At 36.1% G+C, this 24,577-nt stretch overlaps 1 protein-coding gene across 1 annotated transcript in view; it reads right to left on the bottom strand.

Annotated features, from left to right (window-relative positions):
- The window catches only part of FAM184B (family with sequence similarity 184 member B), a 184,920-nt gene that overhangs the window by 125,000 nt on the left and 35,343 nt on the right, over positions 1 to 24,577 (bottom strand). The gene's annotated exons all lie outside the window — the stretch shown is intronic.

Below are 24,577 nucleotides of genomic sequence, written 5' to 3'. Positions count from 1 at the left end.
TTCTTAGGTGTGCTAGTCTGGCTTGGTTGTTTCACTAAAGTTTTTAAATCTTTTCTACTGGTGTTCGGATTCAGACTGGTCTTGTCTGGTACAATTAGACCTTGTGATTGTTCACCTTCAGTGGACTGCGCACTAGTGTCCTGATAATCTGTATCTATGCTAGAAAATGTCACATGTTTATTTTTATTTCTATCTGTCTTATTTCTATTTCCTTTTTTGTTTCTATTTTTTTCTTTATTTGCCTTAGTAGATGGCCAATTTTGTCTAGTGGGCTTATGTTGCTGCCATGAATATACTATATTAAGTTCATAGTCTTTGACATCTCTCTGATATTTCTGTACCTTCCTCTCAGATAGTACTGTGTCTAGAGTGTCTATTGTTTCAGTAAGCTGTTTACTATAATCTATATGTTTTTGGGTGGTCTCAAATGGTTTAAGTGTTTCGATTGCATTATTGATTTCTATAAGGACTTGATCTCTTTCCTCTTTTTTATGACATAGTAGTTGTTTCATTAATATTATGGAACAATTAGTTAAATTCTCATTCCATTCCTCCATAAATTTGGGGTTGTTAAGTGCAAAGGAGGGATATTTCTTCATTCGTAAGCCCCTAGGTACCTTGTGCTCAGATATATAGAGTTCTAAGAACTCTATGTCCCACCACAAATTGGTTTCTCTAAATCTCAACAATTCTAATTTGGAAAATACATTAGCAATATCATCTTCATCAACAAGAACAAGCGCTTGGCTATCACCTTTTAGTGCATTTTCCATAATGCGTTTTCTTTTTGTTTCATTTATAACCCCTGTGGGTGTTTTTGTTGCCATTATGGAAGATGCACCAATAGATACTTAAAAAATAAATTAAATGCAGTTTATACAAGAACCAGAGGAACCCTCAATTATTTATAGATGCCAAGACAAAATAAAATATCTAGAGCAAAAAGGAGATTATTTGCAAATATAGATAATAAAGGATCTTACAACAGTGTATATAGAGACAATGTATGTTTCTAAACAATGTTACAATACTACGTAGTTAGCATCTCCCATAGTTGCAAAAAAGACAGTTTGCTATGCTTGCAAAATTGTAGAAATTAGAATAGTGGAGTCCACAATTATATTGATGTAGAATGTTCCAAGTGTATAGCGCTATATCTATGTGTATAGAAAGCGCTACAGGAGTTCCTGGCGGCAAGAAACAAGCTGTGGGGAAACAAGCTGTAATGTAAATGTCCCTCCGGACCCTTAGAGCCAGAAATGAAAAGTACCTTCAAAATAGGTGGACCAGGAAATTTGATTACCAGTGTAATGGTTCCAGACAGCGTCCTCCGAAGATCCTCGATAGGCTAGAGCCCCCAAGTTCCGACGGAGGTGAATGGCTGTATCCTCGTTTCCACTTGTCCTCAAAAGACCAAAGCTCTGACGTCAGAGTAGTGTGCCGTGTCGCACAGAAGGTCCGCTGTGAGCGTGAGGGGAACGTGCAGCGTCGCATGGCAGATTCCTCAGGACAGACCAGGTGTCGCACAGGAGGTCCGCTGTAAGCGTGAGGAAAACGTGCAACGTCGTACGGCAAATTCCTCGGGACAAACCAGGTGTCCACTGGGTCCTAGGTAACCGGCTCTTCAGGTCTGGATATGGGTTCCGGGTGATGGACAGCCAAAGCGGTATCTCATCCGCTAAATATAGTGATAGGTAATCCCCAGAGAAGAGGACAAAAGGCGGCTGAGAAATCATCCACGGCTGGTTCAAAAGAGGTTTTTTATTGAAGCAAGGTGCTAGTACATAAGGTGAGAGCAAAGCCTTAACACCTGACGCGTTTCGCGCATGCGTACATGCGCTTCATCAGAGGTGATATGTTCAAGGTGTGTAGTGACCTATATGCAGCAAAGGGACCAATCCTGTTACCGGTTCAATTAAGGACTATTGTCAACACCTATATATATATATACTCAGTACTGTGCAAAAATCTTCGGCCACCATTAGATTTGTTGTTTTAGCAATGGTATAATGACCATATATAATTATTTCTCAGACTCTTTATTAGAATACAACCAGAAAATTTAGGATATTTGTATGCAGTATTAAAAAAAAACAGAACCCCCCCACCCCCAGAAACATCTTATGTAGGCTAAAGTGGTAAGTATTTAGTGTGACCTCCCCTTACACTTGAGCAATAACAGGAACCTGGCTCTCGTAAACCTAAATGGAATGGAACCCTAATTAATGTCATTGCTAACACCTGTATTTGTCCTACTATTTCATGTTAAAATGACTGCTATGAAAAAGGTCTATTACACCAGGTTTGTGCAAGATATGCTTTAGCATTACATACACATGTGGTATGCGTTTAATTCATTGGAAGCTTGCTAATACAGTAAGATCAACTTTCAATCATATGATTCCATTCAAAAAGCCAAAGATCACAGAATTTGACAAACCTAAAATCATACTTTTGCATCAGCAAGGCCACTCTCAAAGTGAAATTAGCAAACAAACTGGATACTCAAGATGTGGTATTCAAGCTGTTATAAAGAAATTTGAAGAATCAAGAGAGGTCAAGGACAAAAAAAAGAGTGGAAGGCCAAGAAATATTTCAAAATCTGATGAGAAGTTTCTCAGAGTTACTTCTTTGAGTGATTGGAATTAGTCCAGCAAGGACCTGGCTCAACATCTGGCAGCTTCATCGGGAAGCCAAGTTGACCCTTCTACAATATGAAGAAGCTTGATCAGGAATGTTTTTTGTGGAAGGGTAGCAGCCAATAAATTACTTTTTCCACGGGGGAAAAGGGTGAAAAGGCTAAGATATGCTAAAGCTCACAAAGATTGGAATACAGATCAGTGGAAAAGAGTATTATGAAGTGACAAATCAAAGTTTTAAATTTTTAGGTCCAATCATCGACAAGTAGAGTAGAAGAGTTGGAGAGAGATAGAAGAATGAGTGCTTGCGGCCTGAAGTGCAACATGGTGGAGAATCTGTCCTGGTTTGGGGCTGAATTTCTGCCAGTGGTGTTGGCGATATTGTCCAAATTGATGGGATCATGAATGCTTAAGAGTACAGACAGGTTTTAATTTATCATGCCATTCCTTCTAGAAAGCGCCTGATTGAGAATGATTTTATTTTTCCGCATAATAATGATCCCAAGCACACTGTTAATACAGTGAAATCATATTTGGCAAAAAAATTTAAATTAATACTAGGAGTATATTAGAAAGTTGCTTAAAATGACATGTCCCTTTAAATTCGTACCAGAGAAAATTAACAAGCCCCACAGTATTTAAGGGCTTGTTCCAATGTTACATACAGTAAGCGTCAGTGTCTGTTGCATGAAGAGTTAAAGCAACAGACTTACAAACTAATGTTTACATTTAACCTTAAACTTTGTTGGATTAGTATCCATGCCTTATTAATCACATGTATATGTAAGTCGTATATTATTTATTTATTTATAAAATATTTCACCAGGAAGGATAAATTGAGATTTCTCTTGTTTTCAAGTATGTCCTGGGATCACAAAACATTGCATTGATACAATAGGGTACAATAAAATACAAAAACAATAATAATACACAATATATGCAAAAATTTAACATAGAACAGGTAGGAAATATATAATCAACCATGACAGGTGCATTCTGTTTTGAGATATGTGGAGAGGGATCTCTTAAAGGATATTAGGCTTGGGGAAGGTTTGAAAGTGTGTGGGAGGTAATTCCATAACTGTGGCGCTATGTAGGAAAAGGAGGATCGAGCTGCTTTATTTTTGTATTGAGGCAAGCTAAATAATGTGCTGGTACTGGATCGGAGGTTATAGGAGGTGGGAATAGCTGGAGAGAGCATTCTGCTCAGGTAGGGTGGGAGCTTCCCAGAAAGGCAGGAAAGATGGAGGGTGCATCTGGATTCCAGCGTCAGCCAGTTTAGTTCTTTTAGCATGTCACAATGGAGGGTCCTGTAGTTACATTGTAGCACAAAGCGGCAGAACGAATTATACAATGTATTAAGTTTATTAAGGTGAGTTTGCGGTGCAGGTGCGTATACTACGTCCCCATAATCCATGATAGGCATCAGCATTTGCTATACAATCTTTTGCTTTACTGTAGGGCTGAGGCAAGATTTGTTTCTGTACAGGGCACCTAGTTTTGGATAAAGTTTAGATGCAAGTTTTTCTATGTGGAGGCCAAAAGATAGATTAGGGTCTTACAACGTACCCAAGTATTTGAAAGAGTGGACTGCGGTCAGCGTGCAATTTGATTTTGTTTTGATGCGTAGATGGGAATTTTGTAATTTGTGTAATTTAGGTCTCGTTCCAAAGATCATTGTGACAGTTTTGTCAGCGTTTAGGAAGAGTTTGTTTTTTGAGATCCACTTTTCTACTTCTGTGAACTGGTCTTGGAGCACTGCTTCAAGCTGCTGCAAATCAGAATTGTTTGCATAGATTACTGTGTCATCTGCATACATGTGTACAGTTGAGGATTTGCAGACATTAGGCAGATCATTTATAAATAATGTGAATAGTAGGGGGCTGAGAATGGAACCTTGGGGAACACCACACGTGACTGGGAGAGGGAGGGAGTCACTGTTAGAAATGGAGACATATTGTGATCGATCCGATACATATGATCGAAACCAGGTTAATGGACGATCAGCAATACCAGAGTTTTGTAGTTTGAGCAGTAGTATGTCATGGACTACTGTGTCAAAGGCATTTGCAAAATCAACGAAAATAGCTCAAGTTAGTTCTCCTTGTTCCATGCCAGTTTGTATGTCGTTGCAAACTTTTAGGAGGGCAGTTGTAGTGGAGTGATTCAGGCGAAAACCTGATTGATCAGGGGTCAGACAGTTAGAAAGTTGGTAATACTCGCATAATTACGTATGGACGCATTTTTCTAAAATTTTTGACAACACTGGGAGCAATGATATAGGGCGATAGTTAGAAACTAAGGTTAACTCCCCACTTTTATAAATAGGCACTACTCTTGCAGTATATAAATCAATAGAAATATTTTTACAGCCCCACTAGCAAGTTTGTTAACGCCTCTCTTCAACAAACTGTCATGGAAGAAAATAGATCTAAGTTTTTATTATTTTTTTACTTCTATTTTAGCGCTTCTTTTATTTATCTTTTTATTCAGTTGTATTATTTGATTATGTGTTTTAGTGTGTATTTACTGTAAATATTTTACATTCCAATGTTCTTCACATAGGGGAAAGTGTTCTATATATTTTTAAATAGTACTATATATATCTGTAAATACCTATACCTATATATATTCATATAGATATATAGATATAGACAAATATTTTGTCAAATAATAATTATATATATATATATATATATATATATATATATATAAATAAAAGGAACAAAGCAAGCACTCACTGGATTTGTGAAAAAAGGTGCTTTTACTGGCACATCAAAAAGAAGTGACGTTTTCGGGGATCAATCACCCCTTCATCCTTTTTGTATTCATTTTTGCTTGCACCCTGGTTGCTGTTTCTAAGTGGGAGTGCGCTTTATTTTGTATTGTATTCTATTTGAATAACATTGGAGCAATTTGCATGCTCCGTTGAAGCCTATGGGGAAAAGATGTTAGCGTGGTCACAATATACGAAGTCCAACATTTAGCGTGCATCGGCTTATGTTTGCGCGTTTTTACTTTCAACTTGTAATATGTGCGCTAACCCATGCGCGTTAAAAGTTTACTGGCGGTTTAAAAGCGCTAAATAGTGCAACACTTGTAATCTGGCCCTCAATCTGTTAAAAATGTCTTCTCCTCTCTACATAAACCTCTATCACATACTTGGTGACGTGCACAAAAACCAGCGTTGACATTTTTTTCTCAAATCACAAGATCACATACCCGGGCGCAGCAGCCAAGTTACGCAAAAAGATTTTTCACAAAGTACACATTTTTTACTCCTATAGGCTAACATAGAACTGGCGTCGGCAGTCAGTATCACAAATGGACTTACGTGCGCAGAAGGGATATATTTTTACTCCATTTTTAGCTTGCCACACATAGGCAGAAGCAGCCTTGCAACCCTTGCGCACAGTAAAAAGCATCGTAAGTCCCTGGAAGGCTTAACAAACACCCAACGCATGCGCATACTAACATACATTTGAGCTGCACATATCAAACAGTTAAACCTTTCCTGGCCACTTAATTAATCAAACCAATATCCACCCTCTGCAAGTGTGTCAAACCAAATATAAACAGCACAACCTCTCACCTGCATCCTTAAAACACCTGACAGACAATGCACAACCTGATTACCCACCATGTTTCCCTTGCAGTTGGGTTGGGTGTCGGTTTATTAATTTCTTTCCGTTTCAATTTTTACGTGTGAATTCAACATAAAAAAAACTACTCTTTATTTTTAACTTATGCGTGCAATATACTGGCATAAATTACTGGCGACGCCAGAAATATGTAGTTGCGCATATTTCTGAACCTTGCCAGTTTGGCCTACTTACGCCAGTACATCATATGGTGGTGTGTGTTATGTGAATCACCCGATGTGCGAGGTGAACTTACGTGTGACGTGGGTTTCAGCAGTTGCGCTGAAATTTACACAACATATGTGATCGCACCCATAGAGAGAATAGTCTTCTGTAAAAGTAAAAGACTGGTTGATAAGGGATGTGGTATTTATCTGCAAACAGTATGGAATTGCTGGTCAGCTTTAACTTTACAGAAAAAGATGTGTATAATTACCATCAAACCCAGCAAATTATCGTCTCGTTTGGCATCTGCCAGTATGTTTGCAACAATGAAATACGCTGCATTGGTTTAAATTTAGTCACACAAATGCCACACTTCATTTACCCTCGCAGTCAAACTCTGTACATTCCAGAGCATTAAGTTAGAACTTGTATTTATTTCACAAGAGACATCTTGTCTGCAAGCCTTTTATTCATAGACTATTTACACATGTGAAATGCTACAATAATTAGATCATAAATATATTTAAAATTGTGTGGCCTTTTTATAAACATGATTTTAAGAGTCCTGAGTAATAAAAAAAAACAATATTTATTTATACTCTATATTTGTTGCAGATACCTGTTCAGACTGAATATATCCTATTTATATAAAAGTAACTACAAAACAAGTAACTGCAGTAACAAGTAAAATAAAAAAGGACTTTGTGTTTCTGGCTTGTTTTCACAGTTTTATACAATTCCTATTTTAATTAATCTTTTTATATGGTATGTGAGATAAGGAATATATTATGGCTTGTCTTGATATTTGACAACAGCTGCTTTCCACTTGTCAATTAAATATTTTTAAATAGACGGAATGTGATACTTAATCAACATAGGTTAAACAGGAAGTAATATCATTTGGCCATTGCTTATTTTAAGTGCTTTCAATAGATGCAGCGCAATACAGTATATTTTTTGCACATTACCTTACCTTATACTGAGTAAAACAGGTCTTCAAAATAAATATTACTTGTTGTAAACACAAACTTTGCAGAACAGCTGAATACATTTATACTAATGTGCTATTGCTTGCCTATATATATATATATATATATATATATATATATATATATATATTACACACAGGTAGAAAACCTTTTTTTATAAACTGCTTGGGACTGGAAAAGGTTTGGATTTCAGAATGGGACAGTTTGAAGACGGGATAAGCCAAGTGTAAACAACAATATATTATGTAATTTATGCAATATTTATATGACATAGTACAGCTTATATATGCCTCAGAAAGATAGCACAGTATGGTAATCAGAAAGGTAATACTTGTTGTTTTAAATAAATCCAAAGAGAAGATTGTGACTTACAGGCATGGGAAAATAGTACTTTTTGATGATTTAAAAAAAAAAAAAAAATAAATAAATATATATATATATATATATATATATATATATATAAATTAAAAAGTTTGGATTTTAGAATAAGTTTGTATTTTGGAATTCCGGATTTGGATGTTTGCAGTATATATATATAAGAAAAGAAATAAAATGGGGCAACACTGGGAAGGATAACTCCCAGGTCTATTTTGTTACAGACCGCAAAATATAGTTCCTGAGACATGGCTTTCAAAGAAAGGTTTCTTTCGATGTGGCAGGAAACCATGTATGACTTCCCCATGTCATTGTGGATAATGAGTTTTTGTTCTACAGCAAATGGCAATAAATACAACTTAGAATATAGACTAGATTGTTGCTCAAAATATGTGGTATATTTAATTGCCTGTAAAGTATGTAGAAAACAATACCCAGGTTGTACCAGTCAAAATCTAAAAGATAGAAAAAGAGAGCACCTCTTGTCTATAGAGAAAGAGCCCCCCCCCCCCCCCCAATACTCCAGTGGCAAAACATTTTTGCAAGCATAAAGAAGGCAAGAAAGTGCTACAATTTCAAACTATAGATTTTGTTCCTTTCCAAAAATGAGGCGGTGATCGCTTTAAGAGTTTGCTGGCTAAAGAGGTCCAGTGGATTTTTTTAATTAGGTACAAAAGAACCCATTGATATGAATTTGAGATGGGACATTGATCTATATCAGGGCTAATAAAACTATTTGGTTTTGATGTATTAACCACCATACATAGCGGTAATTTACTTCAGTATTTTTCTAACATACATTAGTTGTCTGAGTTTGGATTGCTAATTATGTTGGTGACACATTAGAATAGGCACTATAACATGAGTGGATTTTTTAAATATTGGGGTTACGGGTATATTTAGTTTCTCGCTGGTAATACTCAATGACTATTTTGTATCCATCTGTTCTGAATGTGTTGTTTTTATTGATTGTAGATATTTTGTTTATACATTGTATATATATATTGTTTCAATCATGGTAAACTATGTGATATAGTGTGATGTGAGTGGTTGAGATGTAATTACATCAGATTGGGCAGTTCAAGCCAAGGGGCATAAATCAAACACGCAAATAGAAGCCCCAATTCTCACATCACACTATCTTTGAGAAAGCGCCAGCACGGCGTTAAAGGCGTCCGATGACATAGGCACCTGTTCCATTTGCACCTACACTCCTTTGACCAATGTCCAGTGACAAATATGAACTTTTAATTGCCTTTTGGTACTACTTTTTGATTGTTGCCATACACCTCGGCACGATGTTATAATCTGGAAGATTGTTTTTTCATATATATATATATATATATATATATATATATATATATATATATATGGCTTTTTTGTGGGGGTACTCACCGGTACTGAGTACACCCGCCTCTGCTAACTCCTAAAAGATAATATTAGTAATTATCATGCAAATACATCAAACATTGTAAATAATGTTTTCCCTTTGCTTTCCTCAAAGTTACTGAGCAGAATATAGCAATCAATAAGTACCAGTACCTTTTCTTTTACAAAAAAGCACTGTGTATATATATATATATATATAATTATTTTTATTTAAAAAGGGGTTTAAACACATTGTTAAACTGCTCTTTTCCCACTATTGCTTGCCTATAACCAAGTGTTTAACTCCCTCAAAGGGTTTAAACACATCATTAAAGTCAGCTCTGGTTCAGCATTACACACCACAATACCAGCCACTGGCTTTGTTCATTTCCTGACAAGTACTGCATTCCTGATCCACAAAAAGCATTGCCCACAGCACCAAATCTTATAAATAAACTCTTGTCTTTATTGTAGCATCAAGGCACACAAAAGCAACAATAAAGGTTTCAGGTTATTCACCCTTAATCATGCTTATACAGAGTACCTGTGTGTTGCTCCTTATATACAACTGTCAGGGTTTTTACCTGTTTTGTTTGCCATGTGCTGCTGGCAGCCATTTTACTCACCTCTCTTGCAGACTATGTTGCATTGTGGGGGATGCTGCTCATTTCCTGCACTTCCTTTTATGGCCAGACTGGTGTGCATCATCCATGTGAGACAGGATGCAGTCTCAGAATTGTGATGTCATCACTTATTATTTAAAGGGCCTCTGTTCAGTATGCTTTGCCTTTGCGTTGTCTCAGACCTGTTTGTGAGAGCTCCTGTATATTACCTGGCTATCTGACGTCCCTCCTGGTTCCTGATCCCTGGCTTGTTCCTGACTCTGCTGTTTTCCTTGTTCCTGATTCCGGCTTGTCTGACTACTCGCTTTGGCTCCTGACTCGGCTCATTTTTCTACCAGCTCTGGTTTTTTATTCCTGGCTTGTTATTTGACTTGTGGACTTTTTATTATTTTTTGCTATTAATAAAGGTGTGATTATTTTTGCTTGTCTCAGTCTGATTCCTGGTACCCTGACAACAATCTCCATTAACTCTTAAGTTGCCTTTATATTTTAAACACATGTAATGCTGCCACCTAGTGGTCATAATCCATTTTCAGAAATGTTTTTCTAACAATAATATTAAAACATACTAAGGGGTACATTTATCAAGCAGCGAATGTTGCTTATTCCTTCCGGCTTGCCAGAAACAGGATTTAAGGTGGCGGACTGCAATCAATTTTTAGGTGGCGGACTGCAATCATCCCGATCACATATGATCGGGATGACTGACACCCCCTGCTAGAGGCTGATTAGCCACGAATGTGCAGGGGCGGCATTGCACAAGCATGTTACCAGAAATGCTTATGCAATGTTAAATGCCGACAGAGTATGCTGTAGTCATTTCGCTATGCAGCGCAGACATGATTAGCTATAGCAAATCAGGTCTGCCCGGGGTATGATAAATCTACCCCTAAATGTTACCATACCAGATCGAATGTCACATTTCAATTCAAAATACTTTTGTTAAAAACATTTTATTAAAGAAACACAGACATTATTCCTCTATTGAGTCCCTTAGGGGTTAATGTGCTTAATTTGTGGATCCAAAATGATTCCTGATCCAGGGATTGCAGTGCTAAACAAATAGCGTTAGATTCCAATATTTTAAATTTTTTTCCCCAATGTTGGAAAAATAGGAACAGCCATTTTTTTGGTTAACAACGTTATCACAATCTTTTTGAGTCAAATATTTGTAACACTGTTAACTCACAAGAGGTTTAATCTCCATTTTCCCACAATGCCACTTGGAACCGCCAATAATGGATGCCAAATACTGAAATATCAAATGGGTTAAAGGAGTCAGTGTGTGTTTAGCAATTGGATAGAGTGGGGTTTATGATGTGTTTTCAAATATTTTTTTAATTCATTAAGAACACCTTGTTTTCTATTTCGGTGATATTTTGATCTAAAATCAAGAACAGTGCAGAATATTAATTTCCATTAAAAGAAAATGGACGCAACTTACCTCATCTTCTAAAAAGGGATTTTAACAGCTCTAACACTGTAAATCGTGAAACCGCCAAGTGACATGGTTTTGAACATGGTTTAAAGTTGCAGAACTCATTGCACAGACCACATTTAAAAAATCCACTATACAGACCACGATTTCCAAACCTCATTCTCACTGTACTCATCAGGGCCTCCATCACATATGCAGCGTCACCCGCAAAAGCCGGCGACGCCAGTTTTTACGCGATTTTGGTATCCTACATACAGCGCCGCATATAAATGCGGCATGTATATTTCACCTGTCGCTCGCAATTTTTACTCCCATAGGCTAACATGGGACCGCGTCGTAAATCGGTATCCAATATCCAGCGCAAGGCCTTACGTGGCGAAAATTGAGAAATCTTACTCCATTTTTACCTCGCCATAAAAGGCAGCCGTAGCAGGCCTTGCACTGAGTATGGGAGCACTGTAACTCCCGAAAATGCCTGCAAAAATAAACTAACAGCTAACACATGCGCAATGTCTTTCTACCTGTCAACCACAATCCCCCACCGCAATAACTAATAAACTCTATTAACCCCTAAACCGCCATAGCCCACAACGCAAGTAAGAACTAAATTATTAACCCCTAAACCGCCATAGCCCACATAGCCTATTAAATGTATTAACCCCTAATCTGCAGCCGCCAACGTCGCCGCCACTATAATAGTTATTAACCCCTAAACCTAAGTCTAACCCTAACACCCCCTAACTTAAATATTATTTAAATAAATCTAAATCAATTTACTATTATTAACTAAATTATTCCTATTTAAAACTAAATACTTACCTATAAAATAAACCCTAAAATAGCTACTAATAAACTGAAGTACAAAAAACAACAAACACTAAATTACAGAAAATAAAAAATTAATTACAATTTTTTTAAGCTAATTACACCTACTCTAATCCCCCTAATAAAATAAAAAAGCCCCCCAAAATAATAAAATTCCCTACCCTATACTAAATTACAAATAGCCCTTAAAAGGGCCTTTTGCGGGGCATTGCCCCAAAGTAATCAGCTCTTTTACTTGTAAAATAAAAGACAATACCCCCCCCAACATTACAACCCACCACCCACACACCCAACCCTATTCTAAAACCCACCCAATCCCCCTTTAATAAAACCTAACACTACCCCCTTGAAGATCACCCTACTTTGAGCCGTCTTCACCCAGCCGGGCAGAAGTGGACATCTAGAGGGGCAGAAGTCTTTATCCGATCCAGCCAGAAGAGGTCCTCCAAGTAGCAGAAGTCTTCATCCAGGCGGCATCTTCTATCTTCTTCCATCCGGAGCGGAGCGGGTCCATTTTGAAGACATCCGACGCGGAGCATCCTCTTCCTTCTTGATCCGATCAGCCAATAGAATGCAAGCTCAATCCTATTGGCTGATTGGATCAGCCAATAGGATTGAACTTCAATCCTATTTGCTGATTGCATCAGCCAATAGGAATTTTCCTACCTTAATTCCGATTGGCTGATAGGATTCTATCAGTCAATCGAAATTGAAGGGACGCCATCTTGGATGACGTCACTTAAAGGAACCTTCATTCAGTCGTGGGATAAAGAAGGAAGAGGATGCTCCGCGTCGGATGTCTTCAAGATGGACCCGCTCTGCTCCAGATGGAAGAAGATAGAAGATACCGCCTGGATGAAGACTTCTGCCGCTTGGAGGACCTCTTCTGGCCGGATTGGATGAAGACTTCTGCCCCTCTGGATGTCCACTTCTGCCCGGCTGGGTGAAGATGGCTCAAGGTAGGGTGATCTTCAAGGGGGTAGTGTTAGGTTTTATTAAGGGGGGATTGGGTGGGTTTTAAAAGGGTTGGGTGTGTGGGTGGTGGGTTGTAATGTTGGGAGGGGTATTGTCTTTTATTTTACAGGTAAAAGAGCTGATTACTTTGGGGCAATGCCTCGCAAAAGGCCCTTTTAAGGGCTATTTGTAATTTAGTACAGAGTAGGGAATTTTATTATTTTGGGGGGCTTTTTTATTTTATTAGGGGGATTAGAGTAGGTGTAATTAGCTTAAAAAAATGTAATTATTTTTTTTCTGTAATTTAGTGTTTGTTGTTTTTTGTACTTTAGTTTATTTAATTTAATTGTAGTTAGTTTATGTAATTAATTTAATTATAGTGTAGTGTTAAGTTTAATTGTAATTTAGGTTAGGATTTATTTTACAGGTAAATGTGTACTTATTTTAACTAGGTAGTTATAAAATAGTTAATAAATATTTAATAACTATTGTACCTAGTTAATATAAATACAAATTTGCCTGTAAAATAAAAATAAACCCTAAAATAGCTATAATGTAATTATTAATTATATTGTAGCTATCTTAGGGTTTATTTTATAGGTAAGTATTTAGTTTTAAATAGGAATAATTTAGTTAATAATAGTAAATTGATTTAGATTTATGTAAATAATATTTAAGTTAGGTGGGTGTTAGGGTTAGACTTAGGTTTAGGGGTTAATAACTATTATAGTGGCGGCGACGTTGGCGGCGGCAGATTAGGGGTTAATACATTTAATAGGCTATGTGGGCTATGGCGGTTTAGGGGTTAATACTTGAATAGGTTAATTGTGTTGTGGGCTATGGCGGTTTAGGGGTTAATAATTTAGTTATTACTTGCGGTGTGGGTTTGATGGCGGATATAGGGGTTAATAGTTTAAATAGGCATATTGCGTTGTGGGGGGTTGTCGGTCTAGGGGTTAATACATTTAATATTAGTAATGAGAGGGGGGATTGCGGATATAGGGGTTTTACGTGTCAGGCTTATTTTTGGGAGGCTGGTTAGACTTTTACGGGAGATTTGTTATTTTCTTTACTTTTCTTAGGCGCCAGCAGTTTCTAAAGTGCCGTAAGTAACTAGCGACTCCAGAAATTTGTAGTTACGCTCATTTCTGAACATTGCTAGTTTATCCGACTTACGGCACTTTATGAACTGCCGGCGCTGTATATGTAATACCCCGATGTGCGAGGTGAAATTATGGGCGGCGCGGGTTCCCACTCTTGCGCCGAAACCTGCGCCGTATATTTGATCGCGTCCCAGGACTTCTCTTTAGCGCACTTCTATAACTGTAAGAAGATTGTGGTTTTAAACAAGACTAAATCACAAATAATTAAAGAGAAGGATTGCTAAATGCCATTTTTCAATGTAATTATGAATTATATTGTAGCTATCTTAGGGTTTATTTTATAGGTAAGTATTTAGTTTTAAATAGGAATAATTTAGTTAATAACAGTAAATTGATTTAGATTTATGTAAATAATATTTAAGTTAGGTGAGTGTTAGGGTTAGACTTAGGTTTAGGGGTTAATAACTATTATAGTGGCGGCGACGTTGGCGGCAGCAGATTAGGGGTTAATACATTTAATAGCCCACATAGCCTATTAAATGTTTTAACCCCTAATCTGCCTCCGCCAACGTCGCCGCCACTATAATAGTTATTAACCCCTAAACCTAAGTCTAACCCTAACACCCCCTAACTTAAATATTATTTAAATAAATCTAAATCAATTTACTATTATTAACTAAATTATTACTATTTAAAACTAAATACTTACCTATAAAATAAACCCTAAGATAGCTACTAATAAACTAAAGTACAAAAAACAACAAACACTAAATTACAGAAAATAAAAAATTAATTACAATTTTTTTAAGCTAATTACACCTACTCTAATCCCCCTAATAAAATAAAAAAGCCCCCCAAAATAATAAAATTCCCTACCCTATACTAAATTACAAATAGCCCTTAAAAGGGCCTTTTGCGGGGCATTGCCCCAAAGTAATCAGCTCTTTTACTTGTAAAATAAAAGACAATACCCCCCCCAACATTACAACCCACCACCCACACACCCAACCCTATTCTAAAACCCACTCAATCCCCCCTTAATAAAACCTAACACTACCCCCTTGAAGATCACCCTACCTTGAGCCGTCTTCACCCAGCCGGGCAGAAGTGGACATCTAGAGGGGCAGAAGTCTTCATCCGATCCAGCCAGAAGAGGTCCTCCAAGTAGCAGAAGTCTTCATCCAGGCGGCATCTTCTATCTTCTTCCATCCGGAGCGGGTCCATCTTGAAGACATCCGACGCGGAGCATCCTCTTCCTTCTTGATCCGATCAGCCAATAGAATGCAAGCTCAATCCTATTGGCTGATTGGATCAGCCAATAGGATTGAATTTCAATCCTATTTGCTGATTGCATCAGCCAATAGGAATTTTCCTACCTTAATTCCGATTGGCTGATAGGATTCTATCAGTCAATCGAAATTGAAGGAACGCCATCTTGGATGACGTCACTTAAAGGAACCTTCATTCAGTCGTGGGATAAAGAAGGAAGAGGATGCTCCGCGTCGGATGTCTTCAAGAAATAAAGTAAAATAAAAATAAACTCTAAAATAGCTATAATGTAATTATTAATTATATTGTAGCTATCTTAGGGTTTATTTTATAGGTAAGTATTTAGTTTTAAATAGGAATAATTTAGTTAATAATAGTAAATTGATTTAGATTTATGTAAATAATATTTAAGTTAGGTGAGTTTTAGGGTTAGACTTAGGTTTAGGGGTTAATAACTATTATAGTGGCGGCGACGTTGGCGGCGGCAGATTAGGGGTTAATACATTTAATAGGCTATGTGGGCTATGGCGGTTTAGGGGTTAATAATTTAGTTATTACTTGCGGTGTGGGTTTGATGGCGGATATAGGGGTTAATAGTTTAAATAGGCATATTGCGTTGTGGGGGGTTCTCGGTCTAGGGGTTAATACATTTAATATTAGTAATGAGAGGGGGGATTGCGGATATAGGGGTTTTACGTGTCAGGCTTATTTTTGGGAGGCTGGTTAGACTTTTACGGGAGATTTGTTATTTTCTTTACTTTTCTTAGGCGCCGGCAGTTTCTAAAGTGCCGTAAGTAACTAGCGACTCCAGAAATTTGTAGTTACGCTCATTTCTGAACATCGCTAGTTTATCCGACTTACGGCACTTTATGAACTGCCGGCGCCGTATATGTAAAACCCCGATGTGCGAGGTGAAATTATGGGCGCCGCGGGTTCCCACTCTCGCACCCCAGGACTTCTCTTTAGCGCACTTCTATAACTGTAAGAAGATTGTGGTTTTAAACAAGACTAAATCACAAATAATTAAAGAGAAGGATTGCTAAATGCCATTTTTCGATGTTATGGTCATGGGGGTAGATTTAACAAGCAGTGGATGCTGCTTTCTACGCCCGAAGTTTCCGCCTTGCCAGAAACTTAAGTTTAGAAGTAGCGGTCGTAAGACCATTGCTCCTTGAAGGGACATTATACACTTGATTTTTCTTTCTATAAATGTTTTGTAGATGATCCATTTATATAGCCCATACAGTTTTTTGTTTTTTTTTAAAATGTATACTTTTGCTTATTTTTAAATAACTATGCTCTGATTTTCAGACTCCTATCCAAGCCCCAAAGTTTTAGGAAAATACCGACGTATACCTACTCCAACTTGCTTCTGTTTGTGTATAGAATCTTTTCATTTGCAAAGGAAGGGGGTGAGGGGGGTGTTTGCTATTTCCCACTTGCATTGGGTGTTCCAGTAACCTTTTAAACAGAGCTAAACTGGAAGCTTCTAAGTAATTTTTTTAACCGTTTTATACTGGATTTTTATATCAATATCTGTGCATATTATTCTTTATAGTAGTGTCTTTTAGATGCAGTTATATACTGTCCCTTTAACTTGTGGCGGACTGCAATCGTCCCGATCAGATACGATCAGGATAATTGACACCCCCTGCTAGAAATGCTTGTGCAATGTTAAATGCCGACAGCGTATTCTGTTGGCATTTACCGATATCGGGCGGACATTATTCGCTACAGCGAATCATGTCCACACAGCAATTGATAAATTGACCCCCTGATTTTCATTTTATGGCATTTCCTGCAGATCTCGCTAGTTGTATGACATATCAGGTATCAGTCTATCAAATACATATACATATGTAAATGTCTGTCCCCCCACTACTGAGACCATATATTGATATATACATCTAAATGGTATCTGTGAACCTTTCATATATTTATTACAAATTCTCTTGAAATACTGGCAAAAATATCACAAAGTCTAGTTTTGCACTGTATCATCTTTGTTTGTTGAATTTAATGTGCCCATTTTTCTTGCCAAAGTGCAAAACCCGTAGTCACAAGAATTTTGATCACTGAAGATGGAAGCTGTGGATGCATCATGTGAGCGATTTTCCCACTATCTGCTTGGATCCAATCTAAACTTTTCCCAATATGGAAATATTGTTAGCGCTTGGATTGAAAAACATGGATCTTGAAAAATAAGGATTGGGAGCCAAAGAAAATGCAGTTAAAAGCTATCCAAATGATTAGAATTAACATCATAGTTCTGTGCAAACAATAATGCTGTAAGAAAATTCTGTAATGTATTAGTTTTTTTTATTATCACTTTTATTGCAACTTCAAATAATGTGCTTTCAAATAAGAGAAGAAAGATATCTTGCAGCATAACGTGTTTTTATTAGACATGCGCATTCAGATCCTTCGTTAGGATCCAAATGCAGAACAAGGCGACTGCTCATGGCATTTGGCTCTTTTTGTAGACAGAACTAGATCTTAGAGTGTTGAACTTTTATAATAAAAATGCCGGCTCCAAAAAGAGCCAAATCCCACAAGCAGCCGCCTTGTTTCCGCATTCAGATCCTAACAAAGACCCGAATGCATATGTCTTGTTTTTATCTTCTAAACTTATTCTGGAAACAGTTCTGCTCAACATTATTTTTTAGATTTGTATTAGTTTAAAAGTGACATTAAATGGATTTATTTAACGCTCAGCAATGCATATCGAATATTAGTAGTATTAGTAGAAGCAGTTTTGCAATGTAGTTGTGTTTGCTTCCATTAATCATCACTATGGTGATAACTGAACCTGCATGCAGCCCGTGCTATTGGTGCTTGCAAATTCTTTTACTGAACAATAATATGAACATGAATCCAAACTCTAATGCTGATGGGCGTCTTGTAGCAGATTCTAGGCAACCAAAAATAAAAAAGGCAAATTCCTGTGGAGACTATCCCTTGTTAAAGAATGAACAAAAAACAGTGGTTTAATCCCTTAGTTGCTCAGATCACATGGAACATTTGAAAAAGTTAAATTATTACTGTGAGACAGGAAAATCAATGTTATGACCTTGTAAATGCCAACATAGCAGATGCAGGAATGATTTAACTTCTAGACTATGGGCTACATTTATCAAAGCTTCAACTGTGAATACGCTGTAATTCTGCGTCAAATTAGACAACACAGCGGCAACATTGTAAAATGTGGAACAGCCTGACGAAACATTCGCTCCCGCAAGATCACTTCGACGCAAATTGATGCCTGCATTATTTCAGCATATCACTGGTAATCCGCCCTCACATACGACTATATGCGTCCAAATTAGAAATTTATCAACCATTCAACACGTAAATTCGCTTCTATTCTGACGCAGCGTACCTAACTTTAGATCCGTCACCTTTCAGCACACGAATGCCATCGAAATCAATGGGATGTTAAGGTATTAGAAAAGGGTGTGTGATAACACAGAAAGGTTGAATTTGATGCTGTTTCTTGTCGCAAACAGTCATTAGCATTAATTAAGAAGATATACAGAGGGCGACTCCTAGTGTGGAATTAGTAAGCAGAGTGTGAACCCACCAGCTTTACCCTTCAGAGATATACTCACAAAGTATAGAGCACACTGTAGTGCTAATGAAGCAAGCTGGGTATATTAAAAGTGGCCCAGCGCACATACCACTCCGGTGAAAGATGGTCCAATGTATTCAGAAGGTTCAGATAAAAAATTCAGGAGACTCCAGATATATATAAAAAACACTTTATATAAAAATATAACAGTGTACAATAAAAATCAGTAGAATTCGCTACGCGTTTCTCAGAGCTACCACTCTGTTTCCTCAGGCAAGTTATACTGATCTAAAACTGAAGTCTCCTATTTATACATCCTCAAATAAATTAAAACATTGGTCACACCCAATTTACCAATTACTTATGCAAATGTTGCTATGGTGACCTTCACAATACAAACTGACTTTTCTTGATACCAGTATGTGAATATATAACTCATTGTATGCATAGATCTACTTTAACATATACAGCTAGTATCAAAACAAGTATATAGCAGATATTACAATATATCTCATAAACATTTCGGAAGAAAACATATATAGTATGCACAATAGTGTTTCAGCAAAAAAACAAATACAGCACTCATATAGTTGGTTCATTAAATTTTCAGCAATCTCTCTTTATGAAAGTGAATGCACTATTTATTTCTATTTTATATGGTTAATAACTTCTTTATTTCCTGAGGATTTCTTTCCTCCCCTTTGTTCATAGTAGAAAGTCTAATTTATTTATTAATTAAAAGCATTAGCTAGTTTGTTTATATCATATATAAAGCTGTCAGCTTGTGGGTGTGTGTCATTAGCCTATCTCACACTTCCATATGTGTGGGTAATGGCTAGTGGGCGTGTATCATTTATCGCCGGTCTTTAAATACAATTCCTCAACTTTCTTCCTAATATATTCTTACCCCTTTTGACATGATCTCCTACAATAAACTGTTTAAATGTTATCTGAATTGTTGTATTGTGCATATCATAAGCTGATTTTATGAAGGGCTATGTCTATTTGTTTAAAGCTCCCTCTCTGATTTCACAATGTCCAATGTGTAGGTGATAATCCGGGGGCGTGTAGCATAAACCAATCACGCGTCACTATGTGTGTGAATCCCAGCTTATAGGCGTGTGTTTTCTATCGTTAAAAAAAAAAAAATAAATAAATCAACTATTGTCTATTTATTTTTTTGGGATATGAACTGCTTTGCTATTATGATATATTTATATATAACCCTATGGCTATGTTCGAGATAGCATCAGCCAATTTGTGTAGCCCTTTGGTATTACTGCTCTGTGAAAGCATATCCTATCCTCACAGTATTCGTCAATTTTTACTGAATCATAACATTCAAAATAATGCCAGTCTCGTAATCATTGCGCTTCAATCGAATAGATGCATATACTCATATATTTTTATATATTGGTAACCTGTATAATGTATATAAATAAAACTATATATATATAAAAAAATATGAATTATAGTCTTCCATTTTTTGTGTGTGCTTTCTGTGCCCTAGTGAATAAATTAATAAATTGTTCTATATGAAAAGACATGTGAAAAAACATATAGAGGAAAATTATGGTTACTATATGCTATAAATAGTGATAATTAGTGAATTCTATGTGTGACTAGTGTTAAGTACTCTAACTATATCTTATTTTATGTAAATAAATATATATAAATAGATGTGCTATTATAAAAACCTATGTGACTAGAGTAATAATATATAAATAATATAACTATAATAATATTATGTGTATGACCATGAATATATCAATTCCTATGTGACTCATATGATTAAATGTGTATAGTGTGACAATGTTAAGTGTTTATAATTAATATAATAAATACTCTATGTGTATGAATATAGACAAATTGTATGTTTATAGTATTCTAAATATACATATCTCCATTAATGTGATTAAATGTGTTTTATAGTGATATGATGCTTGAATGATTGTAAGATGGATAGTAAATACTGAATATATTTTCAAGATGAAACATTACTGGTATATTAAGATATTTACTGGGTGGTGACCTCAGGTGATCTATACTTACATTCCTTCTAAATAATATATATCAATATCAATGAGGATATGATCCATTATATACACATTAATATTAAGTGCACTACTAATGTGAGAGAACAGATATGAAGCTTGTATAACAGAACCCTTAAATTAAAAGATAGAATGAACTGAATGTTTGTACTGGATTGATCTAAAAGGCTGCTGTATCAATTACTTCATTGAGGCCTTCTGGATGTAAAGATGAAAATCTATAGATCCAGAAGGTCTCCCTTTGACGAAGTTTAATCATTCTATTTTGGGAATTACTAGCAGTCACTACCTCGAGTGGGGTTATCTTCATAAGGCATTTGTTAGTGCCATGTGATGCTGTATGATGTCTAGAAGTACTGTATTTATCTAATCCTTTCACAATGCATCTGAGATGTTCAGGACCATCTCTGTCTTATCATCCTGCAGGTGCGGCCTATATAATGTAGGCCACAGATGCAGGTGATACAATAGACCACATAAGTAGAACTGCATGTTATTTTTTGTGTTAATGTAAAAGTTTCCCCTGTGTTATTTACTTTGATACTCTTTTGTCCATTGATGGTATATTTACACATACTGCATCTATTTTTGTGACATCTGAAAAAGCCTATTTTTGCACCTTGAGTGCTATCTTGTATGTTTCCTCTATTGAATGGTGCATTTGTTTCCCTTTTGCACATCACTATCTTACTAGGTGCAAGTTTTTCCTTTATTGTTGGGGCTCTCCTAAAAGTGCATATTGGTTTCTCCCCTAAAATGGATCGCAGAACAGGGTCTTTCTTTAATAGTGTCCAATGTTTAGATAAGATCTTTCTAATCTCCCTATGGTTGTCGTTATATCTCGTAATGAATGTTGATTCATATCCTGAATCAAATGTAGATTTGATTCATAAAATCAGCTTATGATATGCACAATACAACAATTCAGATAACATTTAAACAGTTTATTGTAGGAGATCATGTCAAAAGGGGTAAGAATATATTAGGAAGAAAGTTGAGGAATTGTATTTAAAGACCGGCGATAAATGATACACGCCCACTAGCCATTACCCACACATATGGAAGTGTGAGATAGGCTAATGACACACACCCACAAGCTGACAGCTTTATATATGATATAAACAAACTAGCTAATGCTTTTAATTAATAAATAAATTAGACTTTCTACTATGAACAAAGGGGAGGAAAGAAATCCTCAGGAAATAAAGAAGTTATTAACCATATAAAATAGAAATAAATAGTGCATTCACTTCATAAAGAGAGATTGCTGAAAATTTAATGAACCAACTATATGAGTGCTGTATTTGTTTTTTTTGCTGAAACACTATTGTGCATACTATATATGTTTTCTTCCGAAATGTTTATGAGATATATTGTAATATCTGCTATATACTTGTTTTGATACTAGCTGTATATGTTAAAGTAGATCTATGCATACAATGAGTTATATATTCACATACTGGTATCAAGAAAAGTCAGTTTGTATTGTGAAGGTCACCATAGCAACATTTGCATAAGTAATTGGTAAATTGGGTGTGACCAATGTTTTAATTTATTTGAGGATGTATAAATAGGAGACTTCAGTTTTAGATCAGTATAACTTGCCTGAGGAAACAGAGTGGTAGCTCTGAGAAACGCGTAGCGAATTCTACTGATTTTTATTGTACACTGTTATATTTTTATATAAAGTGTTTTTTTATATATATCTGGAGTCTCCTGAATTTTTTATCTGAACCTTCTGAATACATTGGACCATCTTTCACCGGAGTGGTATGTGCGCTGGGCCACTTTTAATATACCCAGCTTGCTTCATTAGCACTACAGTGTGCTCTATACTTTGTGAGTATATCTCTGAAGGGTAAAGCTGGTGGGTTCACACTCTGCTTACTAATTCCACACTAGGAGTCGCCCTCTGTATATCTTCTTACTTTTCAGATGATTTTGGAAATCTACTAAGAGGAGCTGCCCTAGCATTCTAATGCACAGTCAACTGGGACACTGATAAGTTTCCAGACTGCTTATCTAGGCATTATCTTTGCCTTCACTACATGTGAGTACAAAATCTATATCTCATTCTATTTATCCTTATATATACTGGCTACACTAGGAGGCGCCCTTTCTTTTTTTGTTTCATTTGTCTAGTGAATTCTGGTAGAGGATTTCATTTGAAAGGAGCTGCTCAACAACTTTGCAATAAATCATTGGATCATCAACACACAAACGGATTTACTATCATCTTTGGACTTTCTTTTGGACTTTCTTTTGTTCTTTGTCTTGGCTAATGCTGCATTTATAATACAAGCCACAGGTATCATATATTTATTTTAGCTGTATTCATGCATTGGCATTGAATATTGGTTTATTTATCTAGAGGTCACTGCTGATCTATATTTATATCTGTTTATAATACCAGTTACAGGTACCATATACATATTTAAGTAATATTTATGTATTGGGTTTAGTATTTTACTATCTGTTCTTTTTTCTAAGAGATCATCTATCTAAGAGGTCACTGTATATTTTTGTTATATATATAGATAGATAAGAATATGTTATCTCTAAAAGAAAGGGCCAACAAGAGATCTATATATCAACCAAATGTCAATTCTATGAGTACAGATCACACTGGTGCAATGTCTATTAAACAATTATTTTCTCAGTTGGAAGAATTAATCAAGACTGAACATAGACATTGGTGGGACCTGGACTCATTGAAATATTATAGAGACAAAAAACAAATACCAAGAGGTTTAAGACTACTGAAAAGTTGTTCATTTAAAGAAGATGACACATTACTTAACAAATGGTATTCAGCTCTGGACAGCTGTTCCTTTAATCTAATAGACATTTTGATTTCCCATAGAGAAAAATTAGCAGAGGAAATAGCCTCAAAAATTGAAAATATCCAAAAATCACTTGAACAATTTAAAGATCATTCTGAGTATTCAGCACTCAATGAGAGAACTATCAAAGCTACTGATGAATATCAAGATGAAATTATTTTTAAAAAAAATAAGAAAAAAGAAAGGGATGATGAGGATTATACAAAGGGAACAGTTTATACCTATAATAAGAAGGAGAACAAAGAACCAGATGAATCTACTTGGACTAAAGTGACACATCACAATAGAAATAGATTTAGAAACCAAAACTATTCTAATAGACCCCAATACATGGGAAATAGACATTATTCTAATACCCAGTCTCTACAACAAAAAAATAATAAAACTAACACGGCATACACAGATTTTAGAGAACATAGAGAACAACAACCTTATCAGATACCCATTTCAAATAGGTTCACACCACTTAATGATCAAAATTACACACAATATGATAGACAACACTTCAATCAAAGAGACCAAAGAGACCAACAAGATAAAAATAGACAGAACACTAGCTCTCATTATAGAGAGCAGCCACATCACTATTCTACATATAAACCCACTTATAATCAATATAGAGATAATCATTCATCGGATTATAGAGATAATCAACATCATAATAGAACACACCAAGCTAGGGATTATGTAGCAGAAACACCAAGGACCCATGGAGTAAACGCC

This window comes from Bombina bombina, chromosome 2 (genome assembly GCF_027579735.1).
Source record: "Bombina bombina isolate aBomBom1 chromosome 2, aBomBom1.pri, whole genome shotgun sequence".
Classification (NCBI taxonomy): domain Eukaryota; kingdom Metazoa; phylum Chordata; class Amphibia; order Anura; family Bombinatoridae; genus Bombina; species Bombina bombina.
This window is presented reverse-complemented; position numbering and strand designations above follow the sequence as displayed.